Here is a 14,964-nt window from a genome sequence, read left to right as displayed (position 1 = left end):
TCATGCTATCCAGGAAAACACAGCCCTCACAATGCCAGCATCGGCGTCACGCAGCTGTGCTTAGCAGGCTGTTCCTAAGAAATTCCTGGGACTTTCAGGTGCATTCACCTCAAAGTGGGGCGGAAATGGGGAGGAGGAGGTGATTAGAAAGGAGAGCACAGATCGTCTCGGAACACACTGCAAGATGAGGTAAATAACGAGGAAACTGTGTGGGAAAGCAGGTGAGTGATGGGAGATTCAGAATCCTGGGTCACCTTTGATACAGAACATTTCAAATGGCCAGGAAAGATTTTGGGATTCATCTGGAAAGAAGAGAGGCTGCTGGAGATGAATATATAATTATTCATCATATGAATGATTATATCATTCATATATGATATAAAATACCATACATTAGATATAGATATATAGATCAATAATGAAATAATAAATATTAATATATTTAATATATAATACTTTGAATATTTTGCCTATCGTGGCAAAGGTAAGCCAAGGTTGAGTGTTGATGCTGTGGATCTGGAGGCTGAAAGGATGAGGATGAGGAATTTGTGGTCCAGACAGAGGTCAGCATTGTAAGGATGGGGGTTTAAACTGGTTAAGGTGGTGAAAATTCTGAGGCTCATCCCAGTCAATACAGGGCAGCTCTCAATGAGCTCTTCCCTGTCCTGCAGAAACAGATGCCAGAAGAGGCTTATAGGGACTTCTAGGAAAAGGGTTTTGCCATGTGGTTGCTGGAACCACCTTCCCATCCCTAAAGTTCATTTTGCTGCACAACCCTCTCTGTTGCCACTGTGGCTGATCCCTCTGAGGATGCTCAGGTCTCATTAGACATAAAGTGGATGAAGAAGTTGCGATGAATCAAAACCTTTTCTTCCCCATTCTCCTTCCATTATTAGTTTTTATGTGTGGATTTTTCCTTTTTTTTTTTTTTTTTTTTTTTTTTTTTTAGTGAAAATCTGAGTCACAAAATTCAGGGAAACACTTGGGGTCTAACCTACTCTTGAAATTGCATTACCCTTTGATTTTGAGGTTGTAGCCCAGAACTCTGATATAGGGAGCTATGGAGCAGTCTTTATTTTGGTTATCCCAGCTGCCAAAACAAGAGGTGTTCAGACATCTGTTGCCTTGGTGCTACCATGTTTAATAAACTGGTTATTAAATCAATAATCCTGTCTGTGAAGATTTTGTCTAAAAGTGTTAAAACACTTTCTTGATCATTTTCATAACTTTTAGCTCATGGGTTCCACTTCTGGTTGTGGACACTGGCACATTTTGGAAAGAGAAGTGGCCATCACACAGAAGCAGGGAAAAGAAAAAGATACTCCTAAGTCAATCAATAATGATGATAATAATAATAATAATAATAATAATAATAATAATAATAATAATAATAATAATAATAATAATAATTTATTTAGAATAATGCCATGGTTTGAAGCATCTGGTTTTATAAAAAGCCATGGCAGAGAGGGAAAAAATATCTCATTTTTCAGCCTATCCCAGCTGCTCTTCTCCATTCCCCAACAGCAATAAAATCTGGGAAAGATGGACAACACGGAAGGGATCTCGTGTCTCCTGGGAGTGACAGCAGAACCCCTCGAAGGAGGAGTGGGAATAACTCGTAACACATTGCAGAGCCCTGCCGTGCTCTGTCTGTGCCTCCCACCCACCTGCCAGAGGGAGCCGGGAGGGAAAAGTTCACCTGGAAGGGAAAACAAGCTGTCCCTGGAGGAGGTGAGATGAGGAGGATCCTGTGAAATGCCACCTTCCAGTTCTGAGAGGGACTTTTGGGATTGAACCTGATCTAGGGGCATGAAAGGGGACAAAGGGTGCAAAGAGGAGTCTTAACATCTTTATCAATGTAGTCCAGAAAGTTCGGCTCGTTTGGATTAATGAATCTCTTGCATATTCCTTGGGAAGTCTCTCTCTCTCACATTTTCAAACACTGTTTAATTTGCTGCAGTGTGTGAGACCGACTTTTAACAATTTGTCTTGACAGCTGCCAGCCCTGGAATGGGACAAATTCCCCAGCGCTGCTGGAGGATTTATACAGATGGAGCTGTGTTGCAGATGGCTGTAGGCACATTTGCAGGTGTTTGTGGGGTTTTGGCTCCTTCTCCTGACATCAATCTAATTTCTCTTTGTTTTTTTTTTTAATAGTTTATGTTCTGTCTCCTCCAAGAGAAGATGTGGGAAGTCAAGGCTCACTTCCCTCGCCTGAGCTGAGGCTCTCAGAGGTCACTCCGGCCCCTGATTCACAGAGTCACAGAATCAGAGTTTGGGTTAGAAAACACCTTAAAGATCATCCAGTTCCAACAGCTTCCACTTGACCAGGTCACTCAGAACCCCATCTGGTCACTTGGATTCTCCATCAGCACATGCATGAGCTGATAAATCATATTTCTGGACATATTTTCTCTTGCTGTCAGGTTCTGCTTTTCTGTAAAAACATTTTTAGGAAGGTACTTGCGTCAAGCTCCAGGCTCCAGCATCTTGTTTCCAAAGTAGGAACCTTAACAGGGCTGGCAGGGAAAAGATTTTCTTGATATATAAAATAAAAGGTATTATTTCTATTTTCTACATTATTTCTATTTTTTTATATTGCCCCTTCTAAACCAGACAGTACTGAGAAGACCTGAGACAACAATCCCTGTATGGGAAATTCACTTGAGAGTCCCTTCCAGCTCAAAATATTCTGTGGTTTTGTGAAATAGCCAGAGCTGTCCAAGGGTTGGACATTTTGGTGGATGACCACAGACAATCCATAAACTTGGACTGAGGTTCTGTGCAGGTCCCTCATCTTTACTCCAAAATTATCCAAAATAATAGAAATTTGTTCTCTTTCCTGCTTAAATCCAACTCAGGCAGCTGGGAGGTGTTAGTGTATTTTTTTAGGGAAATCTGACCACCACCCCCCTCCAAACCCAGAGCTAACAGGTTTTTCCCCAGAGAAGAACTAAAATTGCAAAGGTACTGAGTTTTACGTCTACTCTCTATATTGAGAGACTGAGAAAAAAAAAAAAAAAAAAAAAAAAGAAGCAAAAGGAAAGTATCTCAACTTAGAAACTTCAGCTCCAAGTTTAAAGTTAGAGGTGATGATCTTAAGAGCTAAAAATCCTTGGGCTGAAAAAAACAAAAGTACCCACAGTGTATTTTCAAGCCTTCTACTCCTGGTTTTATGTACATCTGCTCTTGGTTTTTATTTAAAGGATTGGCTGCAAAACTTGCAGGGCAAATCTGGAGCCGAGGGAAAGTCTGAACTCCACTTTTGGAAGCTTTCAGGTGGCTGCAAACCCCGCTTGCCTCAAGCAGCCCAGCACATCCATGGCCACCCTTCAGGATCTTCGGTGACTTCAAAACCAGCATTTTGATCAGTCCAAGGGGAAAAAATAAAATCTGCCGTTTTCTGTGCAGATTTTATGGTTTTCCAAAGCCCATTTCGCTTCTCCTCCTCCTCCTCCTCCTTCATAAAATTCTCCTTCTCTCGCTCCTCCTGTGGAGGTGCCAAAGCCTCCTCCATCAATTTGTGAGAACTTCTGCTTGAAAACTGGAGCAGAGAATCACCCACGGAACCAGGCTGGCATGAAAATACCGGAGGCAGAGGCTCTGATGCGAAACGACTGAGGAGTTTCCCCGTGTCAGGGTGAAAGAAATGGGAATGTGGAATCGGCTCCACCGAAATCTCTGGGGGGTGGGACACCTGCCCAGCCTCTTCTGACCACGGACAGGGATATGGCTCCTTAGGAAGACTTTTTTTAATTTCCTCCTACTGCCTTTTAATTAATAATTTTATCCTTTTGCTCTGCTTCTCTGGGATTTGAAGTGTGCCCAAATCTGTTATTTGCTTCTGCCCATGGGGGAAAAAAAAAAAAAAAAAAACCAACAAACAATTCAGCACGTCAATCTTTCTCCTAAACATTTCCAGTTGCTTGGAATGAGGGATTAGAAGGCAAAATTGAATTTCCAAAGCAAAAGAGAAGTTTCCAGCCCATGTGGCACAAGTCAAAGAGGTTAAAAAGCTGATCTAAGTGCATTTTGAGGCCTTACATCCTGTAATTAAAATCACTTCTCTACTGGATCCTCATAGTTTTTACATAAAATACTTCCTGAATTTGCAGAGTTTTGCCAAGGATGTTTTCTGTGCTGTAGATACTTGCTAGGAACCAAACTGAAATCCACCCACCTTTCTTTATGGAATTTCAAACTCTCCCTAGGCTGTCACCTTCTGGATGCTCCCAGAAGCTGCCAGAAGAGTTTTTACTCCTGTCCCAGCCTGAATCCCACCTTGGGCAGGGGAATAAAAATCTCCATATCTAACAAGCAACAGCAGGAAGCTCCTCAATCCTATTTTTTTCTCTGCTTTTCTGAGCACAATTTGCATATTTAAATAACCTGCTTCCCCTTGGAATGAGCAGTGCTTCACGTTCTCTGCTTTTCCTCCACTTGTACCCTGCAATAGCAAATAAAATCAGGTTTTGCCATTCAAACCTAAGAGAAGGGAGAATCCAAACCCCCAAAAGTTAACAGCCCCTTTAATGACCTAAATTGTATTTAATTAATCAGTCACATAGTAAATAATACTATAATAATAATCAGTAATAATCAGCCCACATAGCAAAGCCAAGAACCTTTAAAGGAATTTTGACTGTCTGTTTACTTTAGTACCTGTGAGGAACTGAGCTGGGTCCAAAAATTATTTTTTAATTCTCCGGATTTAGTGTTTGGTGTTCAGAGCAAGTCCTGGACTGTTGCTGCCTTTGAATGTTTGTCTTTTTTGGTTTTTTGGTTTCTTTAAAAAAAATGTGGGGTATTTTTTGCATGGCACATGTCCACACCCTGTTTAAGACACAGTTTAGACAGTGACAGAAATCCTAACTGAAACTTTTCCAGGGTTTTGTTGGATGACCTGGGTGAAAGAACAATTTTGATGCCCATATAGAATAAATCATGGAATCATGGAATGGTTTGGGTTGGAAGGGACCTCAGAGATCATCCAGTTCCACTCCCTGCCATGGGCAGGGACACCTTCCACTATCCCAGGCTGCTCCAAACCCTGTCCAGCCTGGCCTTGGACACTTCCAGGGATGGGGCAGCCACAGCTTCTCTGGGAAATCTGTGCCAGGGCCTCCCCACCATCACAGGGAAGAATTTCTTCCCAATATCCATTCCAGCCTGGCCCTCTTGTCAATTAAACTATTCTCCCTTCTCCTGTCCCTCCATCCCTTGTCCAGAGTCCCTCTCCAGCTCTCCTGGAGCCCCTTTAGGCTCCAAGGTCTTCCTGGAGCCTTCTCTTTTCCAGGCTGGACAGTCCCAGCTCTTCCAGCCTGGCTCCAGAGCAGAGGAGCTCCAGGTCAGATTTGTTCTGGATAAGTCACCTGCAGCATCATCTGCACGGCTGAATTAAGACCTTGTGCTTTCCCAGAGATCCAGACAGCTCCCACTGCTGAGGGCAGGCAGGGATGGATTTACAGCTCTAAGCTCAGTTTTTGGGAAAGCTGAGCTCTTAGGAGCAGCTGGATGGTGCAGGATCAGCTCCTCGGTCATGGAATTCTTCCTGAGGCTCCCTGGGGCAAAACTTCTCCTTAGCAGTAAAAACCTTGGTATTCCCAGGATCCCTCTGAAGTCATTCCAAGTATTTGGTGCCTCAGGCCTCGACTCAGCCTTCAGCCACCAAAATGTTGGGGGGCCACCCTGAGCTGCTCAGAGGGGGTGAGAGAGGGCAAAGCTGAACTGAATCTGCTGTCAGAGGCTCTGGATGGCAGCTCCCACTGCTGGATCCTTCTCCTGAGGTGAGCAGGGGTGGGCTCCATCCCCCAAAAATGAGAATTCCTTCCCCATCCCCACATGAGCCGTGAGTTTCCAGCGCAGCTCTGAGTACTCCCTTAATGTCTTTGTGCCTGCAGCAGTAATCGCAGGATTATTGCTCCCAAGACATGCAAATAATAATTCTCTCTTTCCCCTTGTAGCTTCCATGTAATTTAGAAAATTAATCTGCGTTTTGTTGTCTGTGTGTGCTGCCTCTGCCACGGCGAGATCCCTCTGGCAGATCCCAGAGTGCTTTCCCAAGGATTCTGGAGAACTTGGCCCAGTTTTCTGAGGGGTGAAATGAAACTGAGGCATTGGTAAGGGAATTGCTGTTTCCTCGTGCCAGCCATTGGCAGAACAAGGGACAAAGCAGACATGAAATTAACCCTTACATTAAAGTAGCTCTGAGCAACTTGGTCTAGTGGAAGGTGTCCCTACCTTTGGCCAGGGAGCTGGAATTGTGATATTTATGGTCCTTTCCAACCCAAAGCAAAAAGTAGTCTGTGGAAATGCAAACTATCACAAAAACAATCAGTAAAATCCAAATTTCCTGGGTATTTGGCTCCTTTCCTTTCCTTTCCTTTCCTTTCCTTTCCTTTCCTTTCCTTTCCTTTCCTTTCCTTTCCTTTCCTTTCCTTTCCTTTCCTTTCCTTTCCTTTCCTTTCCTTTCCTTTCCTTTCCTTTCCTTTCCTTTCCTTTCCTTTCCTCTCTCCCCTCCTCTCTTCTCCCTTTTTTCTCTTCTCTCTTTTTCTCCCTCCTCTCTTCTTTTTCTCTCTTTTCTCTTCTTTTTCTCTCTTCTCTCTCTCTTTCTTTTTCTCTCTTCTCTCTCTCTCTCTCTTCTCACTTTTTCTCTCTTCTCTCTTTTCACTTTTTCTCTCTTCTCTCTTTTCATTTTAACTCCTGCTGAGTGTTTCCCATGTATTTATCTCTCTGCTCTTTCCACTCAGGTTTCTCCTCTCATCAGCAGCGAGGCGCGGCTCGGGCGGGTGTGTGAGGATCAATCCCTGCGTGCGGATCAATCCCTGCCCGAGCTCCTGGCAGCAGAGCTGGAGAGCGAGGTTCACGAGAATGGGGGAGAGGGAGAGCAGCAGCAAACCAGGGCTGAGAGCATGAAGAGAAAGAGGCACAAATCACCGGAATGAAAGGCAGAGAACCAGAGCTGAAGGGCGCCGGCAGAGCTGTTTGTGGGGGAGAGCAGCGGGTTGGAGCAGGGACTCGGGAAAAGATGGATTTGGGGATCTGCTGATTGATCGGTGTGGGGGCTCTGGAGGGGCCTGAGCGGGGGTGAGAGGGGGGAGCTGAGTGCGAGGGGGCTGGAGAAGGTGATGGCAGGGCAGCCACCCCCGCTCCTGCCGCCCACCGCGGTTATTCATCCCGCTCCTTCCCTCGCAGCCTCCCCGGGAGCACGGGCAGGTTTTAACCCTTCTCTGAGCCAAATCCAGGGAAACTGGGCAACTTCTGGCGCTGAGGTTTTGAGTGGAAGCAGTTTCAGCTTCCAGGAGGGGACTGAGTTGTCAGGAGAAGGAGGAGGGAAAACAACTTCTCTCATCTCCTCTAAGAGCTGCGTTGTGGTCTCTGGGATTTCTGTGGGTCCTGCAGTGGGAACACGAACCCCGAGTGCTGGCACCAGCGGGGGCCTTTCCTTTGCCTTCCCACAGCTGTGGGTCAGGCTTGGAACCGATCTCACTGGAGTTACAGTCTGTGTGCTGAGCTCGTGTTTGAGGCAGGCAAGCCCAGATGTCACTGTCACCTCCGTGGGCACAAAAATGCCAGCTCTGGCAGGACATCCCCTGGTGCTGGCTGAGAGCAGAGAGATGGTGAGGAGGGGGAACGGGACCCCTGCACCGGGTGTTAGAGTGGCCAGAGGAAATGGAACTGGTCTGTCCAGTTCGTTGAGACTAAACCCATCTGACTGGGCTAAAACCTCCTCCCCTCTCTGCCCCAACACAAGTCACAGAATCACAGCTTTGTGGAATAGTTTGGGTTGGGAGGGACCTTAAAATCATGTAGTTCCAACCCCCTGCCATGGGCAGGGGCACCTTCCACTGGATTAAGTTGTTCAAGCTGCTCATCCAGCTTGGCCAAACATTCCCAGGGATGAGGCAGACACAGATTCTCTGGGGAATATGAGCCAGAGTCTTACCACAACCACCACACCATCACAGGGAAGAATTTCTTCCCAGTAACCCATCTATCCCTGCCCTCTGGCAGTGGGAAGCCATTCCCTGTGTCCTGTCCCTCCATCCCTTGTCCCAAGTCCCTCTCCAGCTCTTCTGGAGCCCCTTTAGGCACTGGAAGGGTCTCTAAGATCTCCAAACCTTCTCTTCCCCAGTGTGAGCAATCACATCTCTCAGCATTTCTTCAAAAATAGGTCTATTATGTCCAAACCACTTCCTGGGAATAGTTCCTGGCTCCTGCTATGCAGGGAATTGTGTCTGGGCATTTTCTGGGAGGACACAGATGATCACATTTAAGCCATTTGGGTCACCATCAGGTCGGTGTCTCTGGTATGGGATTTGCCTTTCTCCAGGGGCTTAATGAGGTCGGAGCCCTTCAGCACAGCAGCAGTGTGGGAACTGATCTTAAACCTGAGGGCAATATCTGGGATGTTCATAACACCTGAGCTCTGCTTTCATAACAAAACAATGCCCAAGACATTGCACAAAATTTGATTTAATTTAATCCCGCACATGGACCATGCAGGGAGTTCTGACCTACTTTGATCCAATTTGGGGACCAGGAGGCTCCTGCCTAATTTAGATCCAGGCAAAGACAGCTGGAGTAAAGGCTGATTTCCAGCTGGTGCATCCCTGAGCCAGGTGACCCTGCCTGAGGGAATCAGGTCTGCAAAGGTCCACCCTGGGTGAGCAGCTGCTGCATTTGTGGTGTTGTGTTTGTGGTGTTGCATTTGAGCTGTTGTATTTGAGTGGCATCTCTTGGCAGAGGCATTTTCCCAGCAGGACCCCTGGTATCTCTTTGAGGCTTTAAGCAGGTGATGATGTTTTCTGTTTAACACAAGTTATTTTAACATCTATTAAATTAACATTTATTTAACATCCTGGTCAGGATTCCAGCAGCATTCCAGGATCAGACAGCCTGATGTCTGCAGCTTTTAGAGCACCACCAGAAGGAAAAGGGGAAAGAAGAAGAGATTGGATTGCTATGAAGAAGAGATTGGATGAGCATTGGGGTTGATCTTGAGAAGGTCAAGGGTTTGCTGCTTCCCCACTTGTCTTTTTGGACAACTAGAATTTCATGTCCTGATGGGCTCCATGGAACAGGAATTAGAAAGGGACAAAGGAGCAAACACAAAGCAGAGTTACTCAGTTTAGTGGGGTGTCTGCACATTGAGCACCATCATTTGACAAAGATCAGGGTAAAAACAGGAAATGGTCTGGAGAGAGTAGAAAACTTCATCAGAGAATCATAGAGTTCCCCGAGCTGGAAGGACCTACAAGGATAAAATCATAGAACCATTAAGATTGCAAAAGATTTCCAAGATAGAGGGCAAACTTTGACCCATCACATCCTTGTGAACTGAGAGCACTGAGTGCCATGTCCAGTCATTTCCTAGAAACTTCCATCATTGATTCCAACTCCTAAAACTCTGCTGAAGCCCGGGATTGAACCAGGGACCTTTAGATCTTCAGTCTAACGCTCTCCCAGCTGAGCTACTTCAGCCCTGACATCAGGCTTTATTTCCCTATAAACAACAGGTAAACAGACTGGAACCCTTCAGCCTGGAAAATACAAATTTTAAGGGGAGAGGTTGCGTCAAGGTCAGTCGCGATTGATGCTAAAAATTGCTTTAATGGATAAGGGGTTTTTCCTGTTCCCAAAATCCAGTTCTGATCTCCTGCTTGGCCATACACCCGTGGGCCAACCTTGCTGCTTCTTCTCAGGGCAATCCGTGGCATAGGAACAGGCAGTGGAAAGAGCAAAAATCCCTTGATATCACCATTTTTGCTGAAGTGCTGGAATTGTAAAACCAAAAAATTGTCCCTCTTTCATAGGCTCAGACTGGCTGAGGTCCAAAGGGACCTCCTGGAGGTCCCTGCTGCAAAGCCCTGCTCAAGCAGGACCTACAACCCCTTGCCCAGGAGCACTTCCAGGTCACTCAGGAATCTGTCTAAGAAGGGCAGCTCCACACTCTCTCCAGGCCACCAGAGCCAGCTCCTCATCCTTTCCCCACAGCAGAGGTGCTCCAGTCCCCTCCAGTGCCCTCCAGTTCTGCTGGCCCTTGTCTGGACTCAGTCCTGGGTGTCCAGGTCTCTCTTGTACCGGAGAGCCCAGCCCTGGGCACACAAAAGTGCAGGAAAACTCTGCTGAAGCCCGGGATTGAACCAGGGACCTTTAGATCTTCAGTCTAACGCTCTCCCAGCTGAGCTACTTCAGCCCTGCTGAGGCTCAGATTTCCCCAAAACCTGTTGGAACATGATGAGATTTCAGACTTCTGCCACTCAGACTGCCTCAGTGGACACCTGACTCTTTTTAATATAGAAACACCTTGCCCAAACATCAGAACCCACCAAGGTCAACAATTATCAAAGGTTTTTGAATGAGAATGGCTGTGGTGGATAAATACCCAAGACTGGAATTACTCTTGCAGCCACATTGGCGATGGTAACATCCAGCCAAGCTGGTCTTCATGGAAACATGGAATGGTCTGGGGTGGAAAGGAATTTAAAATTTAAATTCCACCCCCTGCCATGAGCTCAGACACATTCTGCTCTCGCAGGTTGCTCCAAGCTCCATCCAGCCTGGCCTTGGACACTTCCAGGGGTGGGGCAGCCACAGCTGCTCTGGGCACCTGTGCCAGGGCCTCACCACCCTCACAACCAAGAATTTCTTCCTAATATTCAGCCCAACCCTGCCTTTTGTCAATTTAAAGCCATTCCCTGTGTCCTGTTCCTCCATCCCTTGTCCTAGGTCCCTCTCCAGCTCTCCTGGTGCCCCTTCAGGCACTGGAAGGGCCTCTGAGGTCTCCCTGGAGCCTTCTCCTCTCCAGGCTGGATATTCCCAGCTCTCCCAGCCTCTCTCCAGGGCAGAGGGGCTCCAGCACTCAGAACCTCTCCATGGCCTCCTCTGGATTCACTCCCAGCAGTTCCATCTCCTTTTGGGGCTCCAGAGTTTTCTCAGAGGCTGAACTAATCTGTCACTCCACAGAGCTGCCATCATCGCTGTCCTGATGGCTCTCAGTGGGTGACAAGGATCCATCTGCAGGCTCTCCCTAGGAAAGGGAAGATGTGGATGCCTGGCTCGCTTGGACTTGGCTCTGCCTTTCCAGCTGTCCCATTTTTGCTTCAGCAGCTTTCTCCTTGTCAAGGAAAGTGGCTTCCCACCCGCTTTCCTCAGACAGGAAGAAACGATCCCAACATGGAAACTGTGGTATTTGACAGCCCACTCTGCCTTGCTGGAAATTCTGAAGCTTCAGCTGGGTACAAAATTCCTGTGGAAAGCTGAGCTACGCTGCCGCTTTGCAAATGCTCAGCAGTGTTGGTGGAAAGGCTGAGGTGGAGGATCTGATGAAGAACAAGACTTGAAGGGAGTGCTACATTGCAGTTAAATGAGAGGAGCTGACTCGCTGGGAACTTGGCTTTTTCAGCTGGTGAAACACCAGAACTGAAAATCTGTGGGCAAAGTCATGGGAAGTCAGGCTTGTGGTGCCAGCTTGACGAGTCACATGGAAGAAGTTGGAAGAGCAGACTTTTCCTTATTGAAGAGGAAGAAATTAAAGCTGTTTCTCCAGCTCAGTTCAGACCTCAGGGTTTGAGCTCTGTAGAGAGAGAATGAAGTGGAAAGAGGGGTGAAATATTGGGATATCTCCTGTTGTCCTCTCTCCCTTGCCCCCATTCCCCCTGAAAAAAAAAACCCTCCTGTGTCATTCACATCTTGATTACTCTTTGGGGTATTTTTTAGTGCCATGAAAGATGAGAAAAAAAGCCCAAACTAACCAGTGAGAGGGATTAATAGAGTGCCTTCTGCACAGGGAATCACTGTGTAAACCTTGTTTATCCAATCAAGGAAAATAAAATAAAGGGGAGGATATTAGAGGATCTACAGAAAGAAAGGGTATTTTAGAATCTAGAGAGGAGTCATTAGGGGTTGATGGCTTATTGATTCTTCTGATGCAGGAACTAAAGGTTATCATTGGAAAAGAGCAAGTGCCAAGCTTGGAAGAAAGAAAAATAAGGAAATTTCTCACACAGTCTGGTTATCTCTGCAAATCCCTGCTATTATAGATCCCCAAACTGTAAAAAATGTTTAAAAAATGACTGGGAAGGTTTATGGAAGGAAAAAAAAACTCCCTGAAGAGAATGCAAAAATGGAACTTGCTGCTTTGGTTCATGCAGGGCCTGAGCCACAAATCTCTGGAGATCAGAAAAGCATCTGATGATATAACACCCTGCTGTTTTTCCTTTTCCAGGCACTAACTCATGGAAAATGTTGCAGGCTGGGTTTTGAGCTGGATGTTCTTCTGCACATCTCCTCTGGCACCTCCTTGTCCTCTCTCTCCGGTTTCTGGAGGCACCAGGGTGGTGTCAGCCTGTGAAACCCTGCTGGCACCTTGGGCAGAGCTGTGCTGGAGGTGTCATTTCATGCCACCAGCCAACTATTTAATCACCACTCCCACACGGGTGTCTCAGGTTCTGGCCATGACAAACAGATGACAGGCGATCCCTCTGTCCCCGCTTTCCCTCCTCCCATTTTTCCCCAGGTTTCCTACCACTCCAGCCTGATCTGGCTGTGCTTGCTCAAATATCCATCTGCCAGCAGGCAGAAGCAGCTTTCAAAGGTTATGGAATTACATCCATGCAACCTGGAAAGCTGATTGTTCTGGGCTGCCTCCAAAGAGCCGCAGGCAGCAACTGAGGAAGGGGATTTTGTCCCTCTGCTCCAGCCTGGAGAGATCCCACCTGGAATGTTGCAGCCAGCACTGGGGTCCCAGCACAGGAAGGACATGGATCTGTTGCAGCAAGGCCAGAGGAGGCACCAAGATGATGAGAGGGATGGGGGAGCTCAGCTGTGAGGAAAAAATGAGAGAATTTGGAATGTTCAGCCTGCAGAAGAGACTCTGGGGTGAACTAATTGTGGCCCTCCAGTACCTGGTGGGAGCCCACCAAAAAATGGAGAGAGACAATTTACAAGTGCTTGGAGTGACAGGAAAAGGGGGAATGGCTCTAAAATGAAGAAGAGAAGATTTAGATTAGAGATTAGAAAAAAATCCTTCCTGTGAGGGTGGTGAGGCCCTGGCACAGGGTGCCCAGAGCAGCTGTGGCTGCCCCTGGATCCCTGGAAGTGTCCAAGGCCAGGTTAGATGGGGCTTGGATCAACCTGGGCTAGTGGAAGGTGTCCCTGCCACTGGCAAGGTTGGAACTGGATGATCCTTAAGGTCCTTTCCAACCCATTTCCAAGCAATTCTGTGATTCCATTATTTGCTCAGAGTTACCACCAAATTATCTCAACTTTCCTATCCCTGTCTGGAGCTGTGCTGGCCTTTGTGTTCCAGTCTGGATTCACCATCTCTTGTGAAATTCACTCTTTCTTAATTGGGGTCAGGGCATCACCCAGGAGGAGGCACAGAGAGGTGACCTTCCCCACCCAACCCAGCACATCAAATTTGTCACCCATGTTACTTTTTCCTGCAGACCTCCTAGCACCAAACTCTCTGCCCCTGATGAGATTTTGCCCCATTTCCCCAACTCTTTCCCCAGCTCTGCACCAGTGGAATGACACCCAGCAGCAGGGTTGAGATGTGATTGCTTTTCACTCCCTGACTCGGCTCTGATGTGTCATAAAAAACACGTTATTCCTTAGGCTTCTGGAAATTTTTCTGTCTCATTACACCAAGAGGGCTCCTGGTTTGCTTGAAAATCATTTTTTAGCGATTATCTCTATTTTGCTGTCACTATTTTCTCTTTCTGCTCTTTCCCTAGACTTTTATGAAAATGATCTCATTAAGAACGTGGAACTCCTGTTTCTGAGAAAGGTTTCTTGAGGTTTATAAAGGTCTCTCAGCAGGAAGTTTGCTCGGCTCCATTTTCCCCTCCGGTTGAGCAGACCCCCAAGTGAGCCCAGTAGGGAAAAATGGGCTGCTTGAAAATAAAATTTTACAAAATATGCAACAACAGCAGCAGCAGCAGCAGCACCTCTGAAATGTAGGGCTCCAATAGGCAACAAACCATGTTTGCAAAACTCCTCTTTGATGGCAGTTTAATATGTTAGGGGAAGAAAGAGATATTAACTGGGGGTGCTCGCTGTGAGGGGATGGAAGATGAGGCCTGGGATAACACCGCTGTTATTCTGGAGCCACAAATGCAGCTCGGAAAAGCAGAGTTAATGAAGCCCAGCTGCCAAACTCTGCTCGTCACACAGCCCTTCCCTCTCCCTGTCTGATGTCTAAAAGATGCTGAGATTGCCGGTGCATCATTCAGGGGGGATGGCACTAAGGGTTCTTTAATTTTTTTTTCTTAAAAAGTTATGAATTCAGGCTATGAATAACAGCTCTGCTGTGCTGAAGTGCTGGAAACACAGACTTTGGGTGGAGGAATGCAGAACTCATCTGGGCCTGAGTGAATATTTGCAATCTGCCCTGTGGTGAAATAGCTGCATACTCACTGCTAGGGAGACTCAGTGAGAACAAACCCCAGAGCTGGAATTCAAGTTCTCCCCAAGTTTACAACTCTCTTTTCTGAGAAAACCAATCTTTTAGTGTTTTGTAGTGAATGTTCTCAAACAGAGACACCTGAGAGATCTTTGAACCCTCAAATGGTTTGGGTTAGAAGGGACATCAAAAATTATCTCATTCCCATCTCCCTGCCACGGATCTTCCACTATCCCAGGTTGTTCCAAGCCCTGTCCAACCTGGCCTTGGACACTTCCAGGGATGGAGCAGCCACAGCTTCTCTGGACAACCTGTGCCAGGGCCTCACCACCCTCCCAGGGAAGAATTTTTTTCCTCATATCCAATCTAAATCTGCCTTCCTGGATGCATTTCACTCGGAGTGGAAGAGCCAGTTTGGAAAAGCAGAGGTCTGCGTTCACCAAATTGTAGTTTCAGACATAGAATTTAAGTATTTAAGAACTTTCTGAGCTTGATGAGGGCACCTCAGCCCTGTGTGGAAAAGAGGGGGCAATGCCCATGTCCGTGGTTGTGTC

General features: G+C 46.8%; 2 non-coding genes across 2 annotated transcripts; both read right to left on the bottom strand.

The window, feature by feature from the left end:
- Nucleotides 1-9,413: 9,413 nt before the first annotated feature.
- Nucleotides 9,414-9,486, bottom strand: TRNAF-GAA (transfer RNA phenylalanine (anticodon GAA)). Its single transcript has one exon. It is a non-coding gene; the product is annotated as a tRNA-Phe (tRNA).
- Nucleotides 9,487-10,128: 642 nt separating this feature from the next.
- TRNAF-GAA (transfer RNA phenylalanine (anticodon GAA)) lies at nt 10,129-10,201 on the bottom strand. The gene has a single exon. It is a non-coding gene; the product is annotated as a tRNA-Phe (tRNA).
- Nucleotides 10,202-14,964: the final 4,763 nt, after the last annotated feature.

This window comes from Poecile atricapillus, chromosome 2 (genome assembly GCF_030490865.1).
Source record: "Poecile atricapillus isolate bPoeAtr1 chromosome 2, bPoeAtr1.hap1, whole genome shotgun sequence".
Taxonomy (NCBI): domain Eukaryota; kingdom Metazoa; phylum Chordata; class Aves; order Passeriformes; family Paridae; genus Poecile; species Poecile atricapillus.
Note: the sequence above shows the minus strand (reverse complement) of the source record. Positions and strands in the feature narration are given on the sequence as shown.